This window comes from Lepidochelys olivacea (genome assembly GCF_965140295.1).
Source record: "Lepidochelys olivacea isolate rLepOli2 genome assembly, chromosome: 6".
NCBI classification, from domain to species: Eukaryota; Metazoa; Chordata; order Testudines; family Cheloniidae; genus Lepidochelys; species Lepidochelys olivacea.
This window is the reverse complement of record NC_140416.1, coordinates 111,981,936-112,005,033: the sequence shown is the minus strand read 5'-3', so window position 1 is coordinate 112,005,033 and position 23,098 is coordinate 111,981,936. Positions and strand designations below refer to the sequence as shown.

General features: G+C 42.8%; 1 long non-coding RNA gene across 1 annotated transcript in view; it reads left to right on the top strand.

The window, feature by feature from the left end:
- LOC311522211 overlaps positions 1-20,957 on the top strand; it is a 46,706-nt gene extending 25,749 nt beyond the window's left edge. The window contains exons 2-3 of the long non-coding RNA XR_014712078.1: positions 20,055-20,119; positions 20,894-20,957. This is a non-coding gene — a long non-coding RNA (uncharacterized lncRNA). The remainder of the gene's footprint in view (positions 1-20,054; positions 20,120-20,893) is intronic.
- Positions 20,958-23,098: the final 2,141 nt, after the last annotated feature.

The window sequence follows — 23,098 nt, the reverse complement described above, 5'->3', positions numbered from 1 at the left end:
CCAGCCCCCTGTTCTTTAAGCTGCCTAAGGGCTTGTCTACACTTAAAAGACTACAGGGGCACAGCTCCGCTGCTGTAGTACGTCAGTGTAGACACTATGAACGCCAACAGGAGGGGTTCTCCTGTCGATGTAGGTAACCCACCACACTGAGAGGTGGTAGCTAGGTTGATGGAAAAATTCTTCCTATGGTTAGGTCTTCATGGGTTAGGTTGGCTTACTTACGTTGTTCAGGGCACACCCTGAGCAACATAGCTGGGTTGACCTAACTTTTTAGTGTAAACCAGGCCTGAGACTGGGTAGGCTCCAGCACTGTCTCTTTCTTTGACTTTTCTAGCACACTCCCTGGGTGCAGGCTCTCTGTCTGTTATCCCTTCAAGGAAATGGGGCCACACAGTCCAGCTGCCCTAGGCTCTCAGGATGAATGCTGAGCCCCAGAAGACACCATAGTGGCTTACACACACCCCCTCCCAGAGCACCAAATCTTGTGGACATGCTAGTTTACCATTTAACTCGTCAGGGACATGCAATAATTGTTCTTATGTTCACATAACCCAACAGGTTTGCAAAAAGGGAATCTAAAACAATTACTCTTTACATTAGATAGCCGAAAAAAGATGCAGATTCATGCAAACTGAGAAATGTCCACACATTTCCCTGCCTCAGTTTCCTTACCACTTTGGAGAGTTCGTTGGGATTAAGGCAGAGTTCTCTAGAGTGTCCAGATACCCACTCCTGCAGCTCATGGCTTCTCTGAATCATGGAGTCTCCCTCTCTTTCTTTTCCGAATCAGTTTCCTTTGGTCTTGCCCTGGGCTGAATTGATCCCTCAGTCAGAAAAGTCCCTCTGCTACAAAAACACATGCCCCTTTGTTCCTCCCTCTTGCCCCAAGCTTCCTTTTTTGATTCTGAGAGTGTTTCTGTGCTTGTAAGTAGGACCCTACCAAATTCACAGCAGTAAAAAATGGATCACGGACCGTGAAATCTGGTCTCCCCCATGAAATCTGGTCTTTTGTGTACTTTTATCCTATACTATAAATATACCTGATAACAGAGGGTAAAAGTACACAGCGTTTCTTAAACTGGGGGTCCTGACCCAAAAGGAGGGGTCTCAAGGTTATTGGGGGGGGGGCCGGGGAGGGTCACGATATTGCCACCCTTACTTCTGTGCTGCTGCTGGTAGCAGCGCTGCTTTCAAAGCTAGGCCCCCAGCCTGCAGCGGCTGCTCTCCAGCCTCCCAGCTCTGAAAGCAGCCTTGTAACCCCCTTTTTGGGTCAGGACCCCAGACTGAGAGACGCTGAGCCTTAAGGGCTTTACATGTTTATATTTTGCCATTTTTAAATACAGATTCATGTTTTGTTACAACACCATGAAATTTAAGATTTAAATATCTGAAACCATGAAATTAAAGATTTTAAAAATGCTGTGGCCATGAAATTTACAAAAATGGACCATGAATTTGAGCGGGTCCTATTTACAAGGTCCTACCACTAACCCTGGTTTCTTTGTTTCCCCTTTTCTGCTCCCAACCCAAGCTTCCCTCAGAGAAGCTAGAGAAAACTAGTTCTAGTTTCAGCCACCGTGTTGTCCTAAGGTGCTTCCATCTGAATGGGAGCCATTCAAGTTAACGACTCTCCATTGTCCCTGGTCTGGGAGAGACATGCCATGGCCCTGGTAGCAGAGGGTGTCATTCAGTAATGTAAAATCAACCAGAATTCATGAATTGTACATAGATTCCCCAAATCATCACAGCTCTTGTATATATTACCTCTGAACACGGGACTACATTTTTTTGTGAAGAAAATGTTAACTATGTAGCTCCAGGAAGAATGCACTCTGAAGTTATTTTAATTCACAAAATGTGTTTAACCTTTACATGTGAATAGTCTTCCCTGCCAAGCTACATGATAAAAAGACAGCTACGCATTTCGACAAAGATGCCATTATTTTCTACTTAATAGAACTGCTTTGTACTGCTGGAAGTATTATACATCAGTGTTAGGATTAGTAATGCAAGGCAAGACATGATGTTTTTTAGATTTCTGAAACAACTCCACCCCTCTCAGTTCATTCACCGCCTGCTGGAGCTAGAAAGTACAGTGCAATTATGTTCTCTACTATAGGAGACTTAAAAGGAAACCCAAGACACTATCAAGGAGATATTTTTTTATAGCTTTAAAAATTATTTTCACTATTGTTTATAATAACCCTTGGGAAACATACAACTGAAATCTGATTCCTTAACTAAACCGTATTTTTCTCTGTTGTGTGTGAACATTGGTTTGTTATTTTTGGGTGCCCCAGCTGTGCTGGATTGATGATGCTGACACTGTGTCCAGGCAGCAGGGAGGGAGAGGTGCAGGGTAAAGAACATTACATTATTTACAATACCCGCACAATGTTTCACATGGACTTTGCAAAAAACTATAATAAACTGATAAATTAAATTTGTGATCTTCAAACTCCAGCACTGTCTGTCCCTCTGTAACAGCCATGATCTTATGATCCTAAATGTACTTTCTAATCACTTGAAGATAATTATCTAATTTCCAACAATGTAACTGCAAATTCAGAAAACAGATTATGATTATTTAACAAATACATAAAGATGAGTTTGTGAAACTACATCCTCGCATGGTTAGAACATACTGGGCCAAGTTTACCCCCTGTGTAACTAGGCCAGATTTTCAAAAGAGATCAGCTGTCATTTAGGAACCAAAATAAATGGTCAAGATTTTTCAGGAGAGCTGTGTTTTGAGTGCTCTCCTCTTTTGACAATCTGGTGCTTATTTAGGTGCCTAAATACTAGCTGAGGTTTTTTGAAGATTGGTGTCAATTGAGGGTTCTGAGTATTTGCAAATCTGTCCCCCTTCAGGTCAACCCAACCAAACTTCAATTTTGTTTAAGTCAGCAGAATTGTACCAGGGATGAATCTGGCTGTATCTAGATTTATCTGTAAATCTGGATTCCCTTTTGTGAACCCAGAGTTTACAGTTTCCGGAAACTTTCTGAATTTAAAAGAGTTTCCTCCCCATTGAAGTGCATACAGATAAAGCAAGGTGTTCTGTGCCAAATATTATGTTGCTACAGCTTTGGTCTCTTGGCAGAAAAGATTTTTATCTAACTTAAATTTAGGAAACTAATAACTTTGTCAGTGACATAAAATATTTTCCCATAGAAAATTTCTGTTGCATTCCCCCCCACACTCAGACTCTCTCATTATTGCTCTTAAATTGAATAATTTAAGTTACAAGTCTTTTCTTTTGTAATGTTTAAGATCAAAACAAGTTGCTTTCCTCAAATAACAAAGCAGTTTCCAAGGGCAGATATTTATGAATCTTTACAAATGGTTGTACAAAAGCTACAATGTTTTGATTGCATTCCTCTTTTGAAAGGGAATGTTCCCAGATACCACAATGGTGTGCAAAGTATTATCACCTGACTAATATGTTCAAATCCAGTTATGGGTGGCAGTGATGGAAAGTCCATATGTGCTACATTTGGTTTCATATGCAATATGAATTGATGCTGTCAGTATTATTCCTACTGGACAAATGTCCACGCCACAGCAAACACCATTAGAACTGGTGTTAACTGGTGGGGCGGGGGGAAGAGAGGGTGTTTGCTTGGTTGGGTTTGATTTGGTTTTATGGCCATAGAGAGGACAAGAATGAGTTGCATTACCTTGTCGCCTCTCCAGGTCAGTGCTGAATCACATTAAGAGGACAGGTTCTTATTAAGAGGACAGTGGAAGCTTAAAGCCATGATCATGCTGTACTTGTTCTCTAGTTAGACAGAGCTACAGCCTCCAGGGCTACCAATCTAGTACGCTTCAAGCAATATATTCATTTTTTATTTGATCAATATTTAAATTGGAACCAGGCTGAGCTTTGACAGTGAAACAGGAAATCTACTGTAAAAAAAAGCTGGATTCTTTGGCTCAGTGGGTTGGAGATGCAAAACAATGCAGTATAGATAACATGCTTAAGCTTGAGGGATCTTATTTCACATTGTGTGGGGGGGTGGAGGGTGAGAAAACCTGGATTTGTGCTGGAAATCACTTTAGATAAGCTATTACCAGCAGGACAGTGGGGTGGGAATAGGTATTGTTTCATATTCTCTGTGTATATATAAAGCCTGCTGCAGTTTCCACGATATGCATCTGAGGAAGTGAGCTGTAGCTCACGAAAGCTTATGCTCTAATAAATTGGTTAGTCTCTAAGGTGCCACAAGTCCTCCTTTTCTTTTTGCGAATACAGACTAACACGGCTGTTACTCTGAAACCTATTTCACATTAGATACCCACCTGCCTGCCTTTCTAGAGGAGTAATGCTGAATTCACGGCTATCTAGAAGGCAGTATATTAGGGAATTATTCTACTACATTGTGAAGGAAAGGCAGAGACTCAGTTTTACCTGGATAGACTGGTTTGTGACACAGATCAAGGATTAGCTTAATGAGAATCAGTTTAACGAAAAAAGGCTGCAACTTAATTAACCAAAATAACTAGACAGTCAGTTGTTCTGACAAGTTATAACTCCCTTGTAATTCCAAAATTCCCAAGCCTGGTAAGACACTAAGCTCATACACAGGGTACATGGCCCTGAGGGCCTGCCTAAAATACAAAAAATCTCAATAGGGCATTGCCACAGAGTTCCACTCACCATTGGGCACCTCCTTGTGGCCACATCTGGTGATTAGCTCCACTTGAGTCCCATATCCCTTTCCTCACCCCATGGTCTCTCTCTCTCTAGGACTTGGTGTACTCCTTCTTTGTGACTCAGCCCTCCAGCCAGGTCACTATAATCCTCCCTTCCAAGGTATCAAAGTCCCATTGGACAACTGTCCCAGGCAGTCTTTGGCTCCACTGCCCAGTCTGTGCCACTTCTCCAGCAGCTGGTAGGGGATCCTAGGCGTGGCCTGCGCTCCGGGTTCCAGTCCTATGTCCAGCAACTGCAGTCTGCTTGTGCCCTGACCTACTTGCTATTTCCCTGGACTCCTTCCTACTTCTCTGCTCTTATCTTCTGGGCTCCTGCAAGTTTATCAGCCAAAACTCCCTCCTCTCAGGGAATAACTGCAGACTACCTAATGCCATAGCCCTGGACATATCTCCCTTCTTCCAGGGAGTGACTGCAGACTACTTCCCTATCACCCCTTTCTGCTGCCAACTTCTGGCTTTATACCAGCCCAGCCTTCACCTGCGCAGCTGAGCTTCATCTTCCATCAGTCTTTCAATCCCTGGCTCTCCCTCAGTTGAAGCCAATCAAGTTAATTAACCGTACTTAACCTACTCTGCTTTGTGTGGGATGGATATCCCATCACAGGCATAGATTCCACGGGCAGAAGGGACCATTGTGATCATCTAGTCTGACCTCCTGTATAGCACAGGCCATAAAACTTCCCCAAAATAATTCCTAGAGCAGATCTTTTAGAAGAACCTCCACATCTTGATTTAACAATTGTCAGTGTTGGATAATCCACCACGACCCTTCATAAATTGTTCCAATGATTAATTACTCTCACCATTAAAACTTCACGCTTTGTTTCCAGTCTGAATTTGTCTAGCTTCACCTTCCAGCCATTGGATCTTGTTACACCTTTTCTCTGCCAGATTGAAGAGCCCTTTATTAAATATTTGTTCCCCATGTAGGTATTTACAAACTGTAATCAAGTCACCCCTTAAACTTCTCTTTGTTAAACTAACTAGATTGAGCTCCTTGAGTGTCTTACTAAAGGCAGGTTTTCTAATTCTTTAATAATTCTCGTGGCTCTTCTCTAAACCCTTTCCAATTTAACAACATTCTTCTTGAATTATGGGCACCAGAACAACAGCATTCCAGCAGTGAGCACACAAGTGCCAAATACAGCAGTAAAATACATTCTTCAGTGCTACTGGAGATTCCCCATTTATGCATCCCAAAATTGCATTAGCTCTTTTGGCCATACTGGGAGCTCATGTTCAACTGATTATCCACTACAACTCCCAAATCTTTTTCAGAGTTACTGTTTCCCAGAATAGAGTCCCCTGTAAGCATGGGCTACATTCTTTGTTCCCAGATGTATACATTTATATTTAGCTGTATTAAAACGCATATGGTTTGCTTGCACCAAGTTTATTAAGCAATCTAGATTGCTTTAAATCAAAGACCTGTCCATTTCATTATTTACCACTCCCCCAATTTTTGTGTCATCTGCAAACTTTATCAGTGCTGATTTTATATTTTCTTCTAAGTCATTTATAAAGATCTTAAATAGCTTAGGGCCAAGAACTGATTCCTGCAGGACCCCCACTGGAAACAGTCCTGCTCAATGACAATTCTCCATTTATAGTTATATTTTGAGACCCATCAGTTAGCCAGTATTTAATCCATTTAATGTGTGACATGTTAATTTTATATTGTTCAAGTTGATATAGGCTTGATTTCCTGCAAGAAATGAGCCATCTCCCAGGTTTGCCCTCACAAGAGCTGGCTCTTGAGTATCACCTGTGGTAAAACTGATTCTGAACATTTTCACGATATGCCTTGTTTGGGAGGTAAGGCTGTAATCCATTTCTGGCCTTCCAAATTTTGGCAATGAATTTTGGACCAGTCATAAGATGGGACATATGATTTGAAACTTGAAACAAATATAAAAGTGCTTTCATGCTGGCAGTGAAGGTGTGAGAATGGGCGCATCATAATTTTAAAAAGAAGTTACCATAACTGATGGTAACTTGACTTATTAGAAGATCATCCTGACATCCTTATGGTTATCACTATAATTATGGCATACTATAAAACACCAAGAGAATTCATACAGAAAGGAAGACACATTTTAACATCCCATTTTATCTAGGGTGACCAGATAGCAAGTATGAAAAATCGGGACGGACTGTGGGGGGTAAGAGGCGCCTATATAAGAAAAAGCCCCAAATATTGGGACTGTCCCTATGAAATCGGGACATCTGGTCACCCTAATCCTATCACATACAAAGATTGAGTAATGTCATAGAAAATTCCTGTATGTCCAAGCCAAAAAAACATGAGAGCACAGGATGCCCATTTATCCAGGGAAATTATTCCTAACCCTTTAGGACAAAGCAGAAATCAGAACAAGCCCTAGCATTAATGAGATGTGGCCATTAAAAACACAAAAACATTGGGTAGATTGACTCCATCCTGCCATTCCCAGCTGTATTCAAACCAATGGAGAAGGGGAAGAACCAGAAGGGACATATTCAAAGACTTACTATGACTGGGTGGTCTTTATGTCTCTTGGGATATCACTCCTCACTCATTGGTTATAGCCTCCTGAGGGTCCTGCAAATGTGGGGATATTCCCTTAATAAACTTTTGCTGAAGGACTTGTTGCCAAAGGCTACATTACCTCTGGAAAACAATTTTAGTTTTGGGTGTTAGCCTGAAAATGTTCTATTAATAACAGAGATTTCATCCTGGCAAACATAAGAGTTTTGTGGGCCCCACCAAACTGCATTTCCTATAGAGATCAGGAGAGAAAGTGTAATCATGCTGCAGTATTCCTCAGCCAAGTGATGAGGAATGGACGTTCTAGAGATTGTTTGATGAAACACTTTAACCCAGGACCTGGGAAACTTCATTTTGACAATAAAGAAAAAAAAGGGGTCGGAAAAAACCCGCACTAGCATACTGTCCTTGTTTAAAATATGACTCACACTGAGAAAGCCTGTGTATAGCCCAGCCTGAGAACATTAATTCTCGTGCTCCAAAATGTCCTCTAAGTCTGTTAAGTTTATCTTCCAAAATACAGTATAGATGTGCCACTGTGCCAGGAAACAGCTCGTTCCTGAGTGAGCATATTAAATTCCTGGTTCCCATTGCAAACAATAGTTCTTTTCATGAGCAATATGCCTTTTCTGGGGATTTTATTTGTGAAGAGGGCATATCAATTAAAACACAATCATTAATAAAATCATCCACCCCTCTTTCCACCCTTGGTTTGTTAGATCTTGTACTTAGAGTAGTGTGAATATCCATCCTGCTTTGACTTCCATGTTTCTATCTCACCTTTCACTGATAGTTGGTTAAGCCCAAAGAAAATGTTTTATAAGCTGTACGTTCTTTGGGATAGGAACTGTCTTTTTGTTCTGTTAAAAACACCTAGCACAAAGGGGTCCTGACTGGGTGTCCTAGGTGAATTGGTCATAAATAAATAAATAAATAAATAAAAATAAAAGATCCTCCAGAGGTCAGTCCAACCCAGTGGTCCCCAAACTGGAGCACAGAGGAATATCCAGGGGAGTGGAAGGGCCCAGGCCAGCCTCCACAGAGGGTGGGAAGGGAGCACCACCTAGCCCAGCTCTAACCCCTCCCTGCTCCAGCCCTGCCCCCGGCCATACCCCTACCCCCGGCCCCACTTACAGTCCCCACTTTCCATCTCAAGGTCATTAATAATCACTTCTCCCCCACCCCCCCCCCCCTTTTTTTTTTTTTTTAAAAAGATCCTATTCTCCAGTCATACAGTACATGGGATGTTCTAGGAAATCTCTGCTGAAAATGAGCCTCACAGTTCTTGGCAGACATTTCCGGAGCTTTCCTAGATACGCATATTACAATATCCGATTAACCTGTCAGTATTCAGTTTCAGGCATACACATACCACATGAAAGCCAGATAAGCATACGTGCCTTACAGCTCATTATAGTTTTATCAGGAAAAGCCATTTATTGTTGTTGTTTTTTTTCACAAATACATTTTACCTTCAGCAAGTGAATCTAGAAAGATGTTTCCCTAACAGCTGAGATTGCTGACTGCCTCAGGAGGGGGACCTGACCAACCAAGACACCCCCAACCCAAACGTGTATCCAAACAGCCTAGAACTTTGGGGAAATTCATACTGGAATGTCATAGGCTCATGCCAGTGCATAGCCACGAGCACCGCTAATGAAAATGGGAACGACACCCATGGTAAGCAGGAAGTTTTCCCCAGTTTCTCTTTCAAGCAAAATATCCCACTGGGAAGAGGAAATACTAACAGGCAGGCACTGAGTTACTCTGCGGTTACAGATTTTATTGTTCGTGTTCCTGTGTTCAAACAACATTGTCCTTTAAATAAAAAACCCTCTCAGCGGAATGGTAGCTAAGATGTTTTCATATCAGTTGAATCAGATGCACTAATCAGTCATGTCATGGCCCTTCAAGACTGCAGTTTCATTAAGGGAAGCTACAGGGGTTTTCTTTTATAACAATAGATCTTGAAGCTTATGAAAGTGTTGGCTTTTTTACTCTTCAGTGTAGCAATGGGTCATCATTTCCATTTGTAACTTGAGCAAAAAAAAAAAAGAAAGTGGGCTCTGGGGAACACCAGGAGGAATATTGGAATATTTTAGGCAGCTGATTACAATGAGTACGATAACTATTTTTATGCTGTACATACCATTTGCACAGCATATTTAGCAGATGGACTGGCAAATGCTGACTAGTCCAGCCACGTGATGCAATTAGGAAAAGAAAGTGGTTCTGCTTATTGATTCATGAATCTTTATTACAGTAGATTCTGGAATGTGCAGAAAAGGAACCCAAAGAGCTGAGAGTAGTTTAAATACTGCAGATTCATGCTTTTGCTCAGAAAATGGTAGAGTAGGAGAGATGATGAGGTTGGTCTGTTTCACTGTTGTTTTAACATTGGTTTGGTTTGTTTGTGATGCTTTTTAATTAAATTAAAAGTTCCAATTTAGGCAACTTCCAATTATGAGAACTTTAGGTAGACCAAACCCAAGAATTCACTAGTTTAGTAGAGGCTGGTGGTTGACTGACTGTCCAAAGCTCTGTTGTGATTGGCCACATGAACCTTCTGGAGGCTGTCTCAGCTATTCACCAACTCCCCAAAGGGCATTCTGTGAGGATCTCACCATTGAAACACAAACAATCCCTAAGCCCATTAAGTTAATGGGGAATAAAGATAATAAGGGCAGAGGAAGGGAATGCTGGAGGAATGGGTGAAAAGATGCAGCTAAGGGGCTGGTGAAAGGCTGAAAGAGAAAAAGTAGCAAGTTTGAACTGCCATTATCATAACCTCCACCACAAAATGCCCTTTCAGCTACAGTTAACCCTCTTACTATTGTACAAACAAAAAGTCCAGATTCAGGACAACCTGCCTATCCAAGAAGGGCTCTTACGCATGTGTTTAAATCCCATTGACAATAGTGAAACTCAAGCACATGCTTAAAGTTCAGCGTGGGCGCAAGTGTTTTCCTGAATCAGGAGCTAACCTAGGAACTGTTTCATATCCTAAATTTAGAATTCGTCAGAGACAGTGAATTGAAATTGGCCGTTGGGCCACAAACCGCAGCTAGGCTTCTGGGCTTCTAGAAGGAAAAAGGAAGAGTTCACATAGGAAGGACACTTTAAAGAAAGAGAAAACGGGCTGAGAAAAAATAACAAATAGCTCATATACTAAAAATAATGGAGAAAAGGAGTTAAAAACATTTCTTAACTGTTCTTACTTGTGCTTTTAATAGACACTACTCCTCAGAGCGGAGGAATACATTGCACCGATTGCCACAATATCATATTTTGAAAAAGGGTTTTCAAATAAAAATATGTAGAATTACAGAGTTGTTCACTGACAGCAATCAACCCCTCAAGTGTGTGAGTTAATAGGCACACATCTGGGGTGACTAAAGGTATGGAGCCAAATGCATGCGAGGTGCTTGCACCAGTGTACTACTAATGCACATCTTGGAATGGCTTATTGGTATAAGAGCTTGTTTAAAACGTTCCGAGATGCTAATTATGCAGGTCTTCTGTCACAGGCTCCACTCACTGCTAGTGGCGCCTCCTGCTGGCCATCCTGGGGATTAGTTCCGGCCAGGCATTGCACCCTGGTAGTCTCTCTCCCACCATCCTCTCACCCTGCAGACCTCTCTCACTCCAGCCTCCTCTTCATGATTCGGCTCTTCGGCCAGGTCACCATATGTGTTCCCCACTTCCGGGGTATCAGAGTACTTCTTAGCAAATGGGCTCAGGAAGTCTTCCTGCTCACTGCCCTGCTGGTGCCACTTCATCAGCTGCTGGTAGGGGGACCTGGGCCCATCCTCTACTCCGGGACCTGGCTCAGGGGCTCTCTCATCAGCAGCCAAGGTTTGACCTACCTCATACCTTCTCTCAAAGCATGGGCCCTGCCAATGTGGGCATCATGGTGCTAATAGGGCAGGTTCATGCCGTGGAACGCCAATTCTGGGCCTGGGAAACAAGCATAGACTGGTGGGACCACACAGTGTTGCAGGTCTGGGAGGATTCCCAGTGGCTGCGAAACGTTCGCATGCGTAAGGACACTTCCATGGAACTTTGTGATTTGCTTTCCCCTGCCCTGAAGTGCATGAATACCAAGATGAGAGCAGCCCTCACAGTTGAGAAGCGAGTGGCGATAGCCCTGTGGAAGCTTGCAGCGCCAGACAGCTACCGGGAATCAATTTGGAGTGGGCAAATCTACTGTGGGGGCTGCTGTGATGCAAGTAGCCAAAGCAATCAAAGATCTGCTGATATCAAGGGTAGTGACCCTGGGAAATGTGCAGGTCATAGTGGATGGCTTTGCTGCAATGGGATTCCCTAACTGTGGTGGGGCAATAGACGGAACCCATATCCCTGTCTTGGCACCAAGCTGGCGAGTACATAAACTGGAAGGGGTACTTTTCAATAGTGCTGCAAGCTCTGGTGGATCACAAGGGACGTTTCACCAACATCAACGTGGGATGGCTGGGAAAGGTACATGACGCTCGCATCTTCAGGAACTCTGGTCTGTTTCAAAAGCTGCAAGAAGGGACTTTATTCCCAGACTAGAAAATAACCATTGGGGACGTTGAAATGCCTATAGTTATCCTTGGGGACCCAGCCTACCCCTTAATGCCATGGCTCATGAAGCCGTACACAGGCAGCCTGGACAGTAGTCAGGAGCTGTTCAACTACAGGCCGAGCAAGTGCAGAATGGTGGTAGAATGTGCATTTGGACGTTTAAAGGCGCGCTGGCGCAGTTTACTGACTCAGACCTCAGCGAGACCAATATTCCCACTGTTATTACTGCTTGCTGTGTGCTCCACAATATCTGTGAGAGTAAGGGGGAGACGTTTATGGCGGGGTGGGAGGTTGAGGCAAATCGCCTGGCTGCTAGTTTCGCACAGCCAGACACCAGGGCGGTTAGAAGAGCACAAGAGGGTGCGGTGCGCATCAGAGAAGCTTTGAAAACCAGTTTCATGACTGGCCAGGCTACGGTGTGAAAGTTCTGTTTGTTTCTCCTTGATGAACCCCCCCGCCCCTTGGTTCACTCTTTTTCCCTGTAAGCTAACCACCCACCCCACCACCCTTCGATCACCACTTGCAGAGGCAATAAAGTCATTGTTGCTTCACATTCATGCATTCTTTATTAATTCATCACACAAATAGGGGGATAACTACCAAGGTAGCCCAGGAGGGGTGGTGGAGGAGAGAAGCACCAGGAGGGTGCTGAGGGTGGAGGAGGAAAGGACAAGGCCACACAGCACTTTAAAAGTTTACAACTTTAAAACTTATTGAATGCCAGCCTTCTGTTTTTTGGGCAATCCTCTGTGGTAGAGTGGCTGGGTGACCGGAGGCCCCCCCACCGCGTTCTTGGGCGTCTGGGTGAGGAGGCTATGGAACTTGGGGAGGAGGGCGGTTGGTTACACAGGGGCTGTAGCGGCAGTCTGTGCTCCAGCTGCATTTGCTGCAGCTCAACCATACACTGGAGCATATTGGTTTGATCCTCCAGCAGCCTCAGCATTGAATCCTGCCTCCACTCATCACGCTGCCGCCACATTTGAGCTTCAGTCCTGTCTTCAGCCCGCCACTTACTCTCTTCAGCCCGCCACTTTCTCTCTTCAGCCCGCCACCTCTCCTCCCGGTCATTTTGTGCTTTCCTGCACTCTGACATTGTCTGCCTCCACGCATTTGTCTGTGCTCTGTCAGTGTGGGAGGACAGCATGAGCTCAGAGAACATTTCATCATGAGTGTGGTTTTTTTTCTTTCTAATCTTCACTAGCCTCTGGGAAGGAGAAGATCCTGTGATCATTGAAACACATGCAGCTGGTGGAGAAAAAAAAAGGGACAGTGGTATTTAAAAAGACACATTTTCTAGAACAACGGCTACACTCTTTCACGGTAAACCTTGCTGTTAACATTACATACACAGCACATGTGCTTTCGTTACAAGGTCGCATTTTGCCTCCCCCCAGGGCGTGGCTAGCCCCTCCACCCTCCCCGTGGCTAGCAGCGGGGAACATTTCTGTTCAGCCACAGACAAACAGCCCAGCAGGAACAGGCACCTCTGAGTGTCCCATGAAGAAAAGCACCCTATTTCAACCAGGTGACCATGAATGATATCACTCTCCTGAGGATAACACAGAGAGATAAAGAACGGATGTTGTTTGAACGCTAGCAAACATACGCTGCAATGCTTTGTTGTACAATGATTCCCAAGTACGTGCCACTGGCCTGGAGTGGTAAAGTGTCCTACCATGGAGGACGCAATAAGGCTGCCCTCCCCAGAAACCTTTTGCAAAGGCTTTGGGAGTACATCCAGGAGAGCCACGAATGCCAGGGCAAATTAATCATTACACATGCTTGCTTTTAAACCATGTATAGTATTTTAAAAGGTACACTCACCGGAGGTCCCTTCTCCATCTGCCGGGTCCAGGAGGCAGCCTTGGGTGGGTTCGGGGGGTACTGGCTCCAGGTCCAGGGTGAGAAACAGTTCCTGGCTGTCGGGAAGACCGGTTTCTCCGCTTGCTTGCTGTGAGCTATCTACAACCTCATCAGCATCATCATCTTCCTCATCCCCAAAACCTGCTTCCGTGTTGCCTCCATCTCCATTGAAGGAGTCAAACAACACAGCTGGGGTAGTGGTGGCTGACCCCCCTAAAATGGCATGCAGCTCATCATAGAAGCGGCATGTTTGGGGCTCTGACCCGGAGCGGCCGTTTGCCTCTCTGGTTTTCTGGTAGGCTTGCCTCAGCTCCTTAAGTTTCACGTGGCACTGCTTCGGGTCCCTGTTATGGCCTCTGTCCTTCATGCCCTGGGAGATTTTGACAAATGTTTTGGCATTTCAAAAACTGGAATGGAGTTCTGATAGCACGGATTCCTCTCCCCATACAGCAATCAGATCCCGTACCTCCCGTTCAGTCCATGCTGGAGCTCTTTTGCGATTCTGGGACTCCATCATGGTCACCTCTGCTGATGAGCTCTGCATGGTCACCTCTGCTGATGAGCTCTGCATAGTCACCTGCAGCTTGCCACGCTGGCCAAACAGGAAATTGAAATTCAAAAGTTCGTGGGCCTTTTCCTGTCTACCTGGCCAGTGCATCTGAGTTGAGAGTGCTGTCCAGAGCGATCACAAAGGAGCACTCTGGGATAGCTCCCGGAGGCCAATACCATCTTATTGTGTCCACAGTACCCCAAATTCGATCTGGCAAGGCCGATTTAAGCGCTAATCCACTTGTCAGGGGTGGAGTAAGGAAATCATCGATTTTTAGAGCCCTTTAAGTCGAAAAAAAGGGCTTCATCGTATGGACAGGTGCAGGTTTACATCGATTTAACGCTGCTAAATTCGACCTAAACTCCTAATGTAGACCAGGGCTAGGTGAAGTCAGCCACACGCAGGGAGTATAGTGTGGACGTCACCTACCTACCTCATCATAAAAACTACAGATGCCTTGTCTCCATTAGGATTTTACAGTGAGACAACGATCACACATTTGTTATCTTGTGGTAAAAACACCTTTATGTCAGTGAAGACAAAGCCTAAAGAGGCTGATTGTACAAACTTTTACGCACATGTGTAACTTTAACCCTGTGAGTAGGCATAAATTGAACTACTTAAATGAGCAAAATTACTCGCATACATAAAGTGTTTTCAGGATGAGGCCCTAAAAAGACAAGAGATACAACATGCAAGCAAAACAGAGAGGATGATGACTGGTACACACGCAATTCATTCAAGTTTTTAAAATATACCTTTAATGACATTTTATATGAATTTTCTTGTTTTTTCTTATTTTCTTTAAAAATACATGCATATTATTGTAAATTAATTTCCCAGTCTCCAAATTAAATCTAGATTTTAATTAAATGTAAATGACAAATTCAAGCATGACTGACTGTTAGATTAGCTGATACTGTCACACTTTAATTTGACATTTAAATGTTGCTTTTTTAGAAATTGTTACATTGGTAGATTTGAACATTGAAATGGTTACCTGGTTTTAAAGTTTTGCTTTTTTTTTTTTGTTTTCCAAACCAGGCAAATTGAGCTGGCCACACTAGAAAGAAATCATCAGAAAAATGTATTTTAAAAAGCTGATGTGATTTGGAGTCATATGATATGAACTTGTTCTGTTCAATATAACTCCTACTCCCTACTTTCAAAAAAATTCCTCTGTTCTGAAATCAGTCCAGTAGCTATTGGAAGTGGTTACAGACATGAATTCCGTTTTGTTTATGAAAACGTTTTGGACAAAGCGTTGATTGTCAAGGATTTATGCAAAGAATTAAAACCTATGAAATGTTGGCATAACAGCTATGTAGAGCATAAAAATGACATACACATGAATCACAGTTTCTTGGCGCAGTTATTTATAGACATAAAAAAAAAGAACTTTGCTTAAGACAAAACTAATCAGCATAGTTCTCATTTTTATAAGTTTGCATTTAGTGTCTTGTGAAATAAGAAAAATTTGGGTCAATTCTTGGGGCTAGTTTTACTGTGTCAGAAAGGGACGTATTAGCCCCAGATGGCTGCATAAGGAGGCTGGATACAAGGCTAACTGATCTGGAGGGCAACTGGCCTATGAGTAGGCAGAGGGCAGCAAGGACAGATTCATATTCACTCAGTGGCAGGATGTGCAAAGTTTATTGAGAGGTAGGATATTTGTGCAGGAGACCTCCTCTCTCCATCACCCAAGTCATTTCTCTATGGGTGAGATGGGGTTGGATTTCCTAATTTTTTCATGGAGTAAATAATTTTAGCAGTACTTCAGGAAGAGATGCACAGGGGTACTCCCTCCCTCACTAACCAAAACTGAAGAAAGAGGTCTTTTTACTCTCGGGGATGGATTTGCTCCTTAAAATACATGGCTGCATTTTGGTGTATCTTTTGGTGAATCTCTAAACACCCCTATGTTCAGAGAAAGGTGAGGGTTTTGCCTGTCAGATGTACAATACCCCTGAATGAGTTAGAATGATGAGTGATATCTACCATCTGTAGGTTGGTCAGGTATTTGAAAAATACCTGTGGGTATCAGGTTTCTCCATCCAGTTGACCCATCGCTGGCAAAATTCAGGAACCTCCCTTTGCTCCATCACTGCTACAATCCACCCACCTGTCTGTGCTTGCCCTGGAGAAGAGATGAACTGAGAATTCAGTCACAGACAGTTAAAATCAGAATTAAAAATAGCAGTCAAGGTTGAGAGATAAGTGCCCAACTGTCACTGAAACGCAGTAGGAATGAGGTGCCTAATTCCCTTGGGCCTTTTGAACATCCCAGTCTTAGTGCCTAGTCCTCACAGGGATTAGGCTAGACCTGCAGGTGATAAAGACCTATAGTCATTATAGGTTTCCTTTGTTTAAAGCATGTGGTTTAACATGTTTTGTATAGTTTCATTGTACCTTAGTCAGAACTTCTAGTGTAAATTCATGCAGTCACCTCATAGGACAAAAAAAGGTGTGGCCTTCTGCCCAGCAAAACAAGCCGACCAGGTACAGTTTATAGGGCCATTCTGGTTTTGAAAACGGAGAACTTGATTCCCTGCTGCATTGATCCTTTTTTGATAAAGGGGTAATTTCCCTGAAATCACTGATGTCATACTGGGGTAAAACAGGAGGAACAGCAGGGTGAATCAGCCCTACAGACTGTACAGAGAATTTTTTCCTTTCTCTCTTCCAGTAGCAAATGACAACATTATTGCCAACTACCCACACTCAACACTATAATTAACCTAGCCGTGGCAGGACTTCAAGTGCTACATTTGACATGTCTGAGGAGCAAGTGAGCGAACAGACTGAAATGATAGTCTCTTAAGTCACTTTGCTGGCCACCTGTGCTCGTGGGTGCATTTTTGTTTTTGTTTTCCAGTGAAAACACAATCATACAAAATGTCCAAGAAAATAGTGAAGACTTGGGCTTACGGTAACCGCCATAAGACTAGGCATTTGCAGCTGCATCTTTAGAAAAGCCAACCAAACTAAACGCTCGGGGCTCAGGCCTACAGCCATGGCACACACAAAACTCTAATTGAATTACAGGTGGGTAAAAGCTCCCACACCCCCGCCCCTCCCAGGCCAAAATTTTCAAACTTCAGTGCCCACATTTAGGCTCCTAAACACACATTTATGTTTTAAACAGAATTGTATTGATGTTCAAAGATGCCGAACCTTCACAATGCTCATTAACTTTCGCGAGATTGATAATGGCTCAGCAGCTTTGAAAAATCAGGCCCATAGAAATGATGTAGGCTCTTAGGAGCCCAACCTGCATACCCGCCTTCTTTGAAACCTTTAGCCCAGAATTGTTTTGGATATTTACATTTGAAGAACTCTGTTTTCTTTTAAGTGACGCTTTTAATCCTTGATCAGATCGTTTAGCTGTTTCTGAGTATTATTATTTCATACCAATAATATTATCTAAATGATTTTTCACATGCAAAGAAAAACCAGATTAGGAAAAACGAAACAACAGCGGGCAGAGCCCAATGAAGATGAGCTAGCAACAAAAAAGTCACCTTAGACAAAGATTAGCAATATAGAGGGTTAAACATACACGAGTAGGGCTGGCCCCTTCACACATCCTGGTTATCATTCATCAGACTGTACATGGGAGATCTGACCTGGAGATTCTTCACTCAGAGTGGTTAGTAAGTTGGACCATTCTGCTTGTGGGTCTCTTTGCCATTGTCTGAACTGCTCATAAATTTATTTGACATTAATAGGATCATTTGTGAGTGAGAACTACTCACATGCATGACAACTGGGCCCTAAATGTGGCATAAAAAACACAAAGTAAAAAAAAAATAGAGCATGAGGTTTGATGGGGGTGGGGTAAGAGGAGTGACTAGAAAGGGCAAGAAGAAAAGGAATATTTGCTCGTGGGGGAGTATTAGTGGAACAATGTGCAGAGAATACGCAATTCTATCATGCTATCATCAATTAGGCCTACATTTTCAAAAGTGACTAGTGATTTTGGGTATCTCAATTTTTGGGTGTCCAACCCAAGGCACCTAAAAGGGGTCCGGTTTTCAGGAAGTGACAACAACCCAGCCTCTGAAAAATCAAGCTTTTTAGAGATGTTTCAGTTTGGGCACCCAAAACTGAGGGGTTCAAAATCCCTGGTCACTTCTGAACATCTGGTGTCCTTGGATAAGTGATGGAAAGCCTTCAAACGTTAGGAAATTTGGTTCCACCAGACAAAGGTTTAGTTTGCTTTTTATTTTGTCTAAATAAGTTCAGCTATCCCTGCCATGGCTACCTGATACTGACCAATAACAGCTGAGTCTTTTTGGTTATCATGGCCCTAAGCACTCTGCACAAAGCTAGACCTATATTCCACAGCAAGGCCCCCTGGTTCTCTGATATATCCCAGTGCTGAATTTGCAGCACTTTGGAAATTCTCTGGCAGCTTCAAATAAATTCAAATTCTGATGCTTTAGTTGTATCATATTTGAAAAATAAATCTTGCAACCAGCATAATATTCCATGTGCTAACTATTTCGGTACTAGAGTCACCTGATTTTATATATGACTTATGAGGAGAGGCTGAGGGAGCTGGGATTGTTTAGCCTGCAGAAGAGAAGAATGAGGGGGGATTTGATAACTGCTTTCAACTACCTGAAAGGGGGTTCCAAAGAGGATGGCTCTAGACTGTTCTCAATGGTAGCAGATGACAGAACGAGGAGTAATGGTCTCAAGTTGCAGTGGGGGAGGTTTAGATTGGATATTAGGAAAAAACTTTTTCACTAAGAGGGTGGTGAAACACTGGAATGCGTTACCTAGGGAGGTGGTAGAATCTCCTTCCTTAGAGGTTTTTAAGGTCAGGCTTGACAAAGCCCTGGCTGGGATGATTTAACTGGGAATTGGTCCTGCTTCAAGCAGGGGGTTGGACTAGATGACCTTCTGGGGTCCCTTCCAACCCTGATATTCTATGATTCTATGATTCTATGCCCCCAAATTTTCCATTCACAGCAGATTTTTGTATCACCAGCGTCTAACTGCATCAGAATGGTGGTGGCTTTGGTAGAAAGAGAGTTTTAACCCTTGAGAAGCTGTAGGCAGCAGTTTCAGATTTCATATCCACAAGGCAGTTGAATCTGTTGTCAGTAAGGAAGTTCTGGACTTCCTCTTTCATTCACCCTGAGAGGACAAGGTTAGAGGTGACTTGAACACCTTGGAAAGTGGAACTCCAAGTTTCCTACTCCAGCAACCAACCCCAGCCCCCATCTCCCAGTCTCAATATCCTCCAATGCACCAAACAATTATGAATAAGCACATTAGCTAGATGCTTCAGCTAAAATGATTTGTGTAAAATAGTTAATGTTGATATTTAAAATGCCATCATTAAGCTTCAGCATTAACACCCACGACATGAGGCAATTCCCACATTTCAGGAACTACTATTTCAGGCTACCTGACTTCTGTATGCTTTCCTATCTCTTTGAGCGTGCAAGTCAATTGAAGAGCTTGGAATAGAACTCAGAGGTCCTGATGCTTAGTGCCTGTCTCGAGCCATTAGGCCACAGTCCTTCCCATTAATTTAAAAGGTTCCTGCCAGCTTGTAATGTATTTTTCCAGGATTGGGACTTCTTTCTTCTTTTCTCTTTACAAAGTTTTCATCAGTGGAGGTGTGACTATTTTTTGTACCTTTGGGAAGACTAGCAGGATGAAATTTGAGAAACCCTGCCACAAAGATTGGATATCAGGCCATTCTGTGACTTTCCATAACCACACTGCTCTGTAAACTTTGTATTTGTAAAACACACTGCCTTGTGCACTGAGCTGATGGACCAGCGCCTAGATTGATGGCTCATATGTTGTTTCCAGGTTCTGGCATACAGCTGAGACCAGGGGAGCCTGAGGCTGAGGCTGATACAGAAGAAGACGATTCTGTGAGTAATGTTACTGTTTACTTCTGAAAGCTTGAGAATTAATATTTTATTTACAATTTTTTTTCACAAAGATGTGTCATTATTTCTGTTAAGGAGACATCATGACAGCTGGATTGGCCTTCTGATAAACTGATGTTCAGATATACAGAATTTCAAAGGACAGAATTTGGGGTAGTGTAACGTGCATTAGAGTAGGGCTCTTTGCATTAAAGGGAGGGCTTTTCCCTCTCAGAGATTTGTAACATGCCAGTAAAAGTTATATTCTATGATATAGCAAATTCTCGTTTTCACAGTGGTTGAATTTTTGTTTCAAGGATGGTCCAACTTGTCCACTGGCATGATCTTCTTCAGAGACCCCAGAAGGAATTTTGCTGAATCAGCCAAAATTCCTCCTAGGAATTCCAACTGCTATGAGGCTCCACTGCACATCTGAGGCTACTGGGGGCATAATTTAGCCCTAAAGCAAGGGGGGAAAGTCGTCATAACCTCTTGTGATCATTATTTCTGTCTAATCTGTTTGGATTTCAAATTATCCTTAGTTCAGAAAGACGTTGTGAAAGCATCATTTCTGTTTCCAAGAACTATATCCTCTGTTGTTTACATCAAATTCTTAAACAGGAATTATGTTTGCCCCAAAAGGAAATAACAAATGGCCATTCTGCAGCCACCATCACCGGTATCAGGCTTGCACAGAGAGGAATTTTATATTATATTTATTGCCTCCCTACTGTTGCTAAATGATGACCATTATTTCCCCTCATTTCTTTCCCGCAGGTCAATGAAGTGACAATAGAAAACATACGGCCAAGGCCACAAGGATCCTCTCCAGTTTATGAGTATTCCATAGAAGAAGAATATTTTAACAAAAAGGCAAGACATAGATAAGGTTTTCATGTTACACTCAATTCCTTTTTAGCTAAATTCTCATCTTGTGGGGCTTATTAGCAAAAATCCCATTGACTTCCGTAGTACTAGAATTTGGACCTGTATGGAAAAGTACGTTGAAATCCACACCCTCACCTTGTCAATCCTTTCCTAGCCCTTTTAGTTTACCAAATAGTGCGTATTACTTGTATTTATGGGCAGGAGAGTTTCAGGATTCAGCTGACATTTCATTGTGAAGAAAAAGCATGATCAGTAATATATACATTACATTAAGAAAATATTTGGTTTTCTATATGAAAATGTAAAGCATTAAAGGATTTTTTCCTAATTCTTTCCTGATTGGAGGGGGGGTGGAGAGTATCAGGAAACAACTTTCTGGAAGATATAACCTGTAAAAAAAAAAGCCTAAGATCAAGTTTATATAATATAGTCTTTGGAATTATCTGTATTTCTTGGTTAATTAAAGGGTAAAGATTTAATTAGTGTGATACTGTACGAGTGTGACTCACCACTGAAGCAATCTCTCGTGGCCACATGGAATGCCACAGGATCCTCCCTCTCTTGTCTCTGACAAATGGCTATTTAGGTGCGCCACCTCTTCTTGTGACTCAGCCCTCTGGCTGGAGCATAGATAGTCCGACCCTCTTTGGGATAACCCAAGAGTCCAGCAAACAACAGTTCACTAACCTCATGTTGGGTTTTCAACCCAGCTCCAGATTCATTAGCCTGAACCCTGGGGTAAGGGGGCTTTCCACACACCTTCCTCAACCTTCCCTCACCTCTGGGTTCCAGTCCAGGAACCCTTTAATAAGCAGCCAAGGTGTGTCTTCATAGACCCCCTGCTGCCTCCTTGGACCACATCCTTCCTCCACCTGTCTTGAGCCTTTCCCACAGCCTTGTCCAAGGCTCATTGTCTGTCAGCCTCTCTCTCTCTCTGTCTCTAGACCCCTTTCACAAGCTCACTGCAGAGCTTTAGCACTTTCTGCCACTCATGTGGCTTTGCTGCAGGAGAGTTTCTCTACTCCCCTAGCAGGGCAGTTCCTGACCCTGTGGGAGTTTTCTTGTCCCTCCACCAGCATGCAGAAGCCTGGGAAACTCACTTCCTCCATCTTGCCTTCACAACTGCCTTGTACTCCCAGTTGCAAGCTATCCTGCCTTCCTTCAGGGAGGCTCTATCTAGCAGCAGGCCAACACAACTACCTGGATGCAGACAGTCTTCTGCCCCTGAATCAGAGCCAGACATCTGCTCTCCTTCCTGGTCGGTACCCCACTGAGCTTTTAGCTCCTCCCTCTAAGTTTGACAGCTACTGCAGGTGTAGTGGGGCAAAGCTGATTGAGCCCACAAGCTCTCATTTCATCCTCCTTGCACATTGTGGGGTTATACACAATGCCCAGGGTTTCCCGGGATTGTCCCTTTTTTGAGGTAGCTGTCCCAGATAAAATAGTTCAGATATCCCCCCCCCCCTTTTTTTTTTTTTACCTCAGACATGCATGTTTAGACAAGTATGATAGATCCACAGTGTGACTGACATACAGTTTGTTCCGGCAAAAAAATGTGAAATCAAAATATATGGGAATTCTTGTCGGTTTCATCTAAATGGCTTGGTTGTAAAAATATTCTGTAAAAGGATTTCTCATTTTGAAACGCCTTTTAATTTTATTTACAATATTTAAAAATGTTAAAAATTCTCAAAAACAAAATGAAGCATGGCGTGTTTTGACTGAGCTGAAAGGATGATTTTTTTTTTTTTGCTTTTTAAGTCACCAAAAATTCAAAAAAATTTGTTTTCAGTTTGAACTGAAACTATTTTTTTTAATTGCCAGCAAACCGAACATACTGCACAGCTCCTATCATGTGGTTAAAGCCACACACACTGAACTGAAAATTAACATTATAGACTCCAATGGAGACATCCGCTTCTGGTTTTTAAAACAGTAATAGACTTCAGTGTGAATTATGAATTTTAGCTCTCACCAAAATATAGGCTAAGAGCCCTGTTTTGAGCAAGGCAGAGGCCATATAATCTCTGTGTGAACTTTACAATACTATCTTAGCCGAACGCTAAATAATTACAATTGCTTTTCCAGCTACAA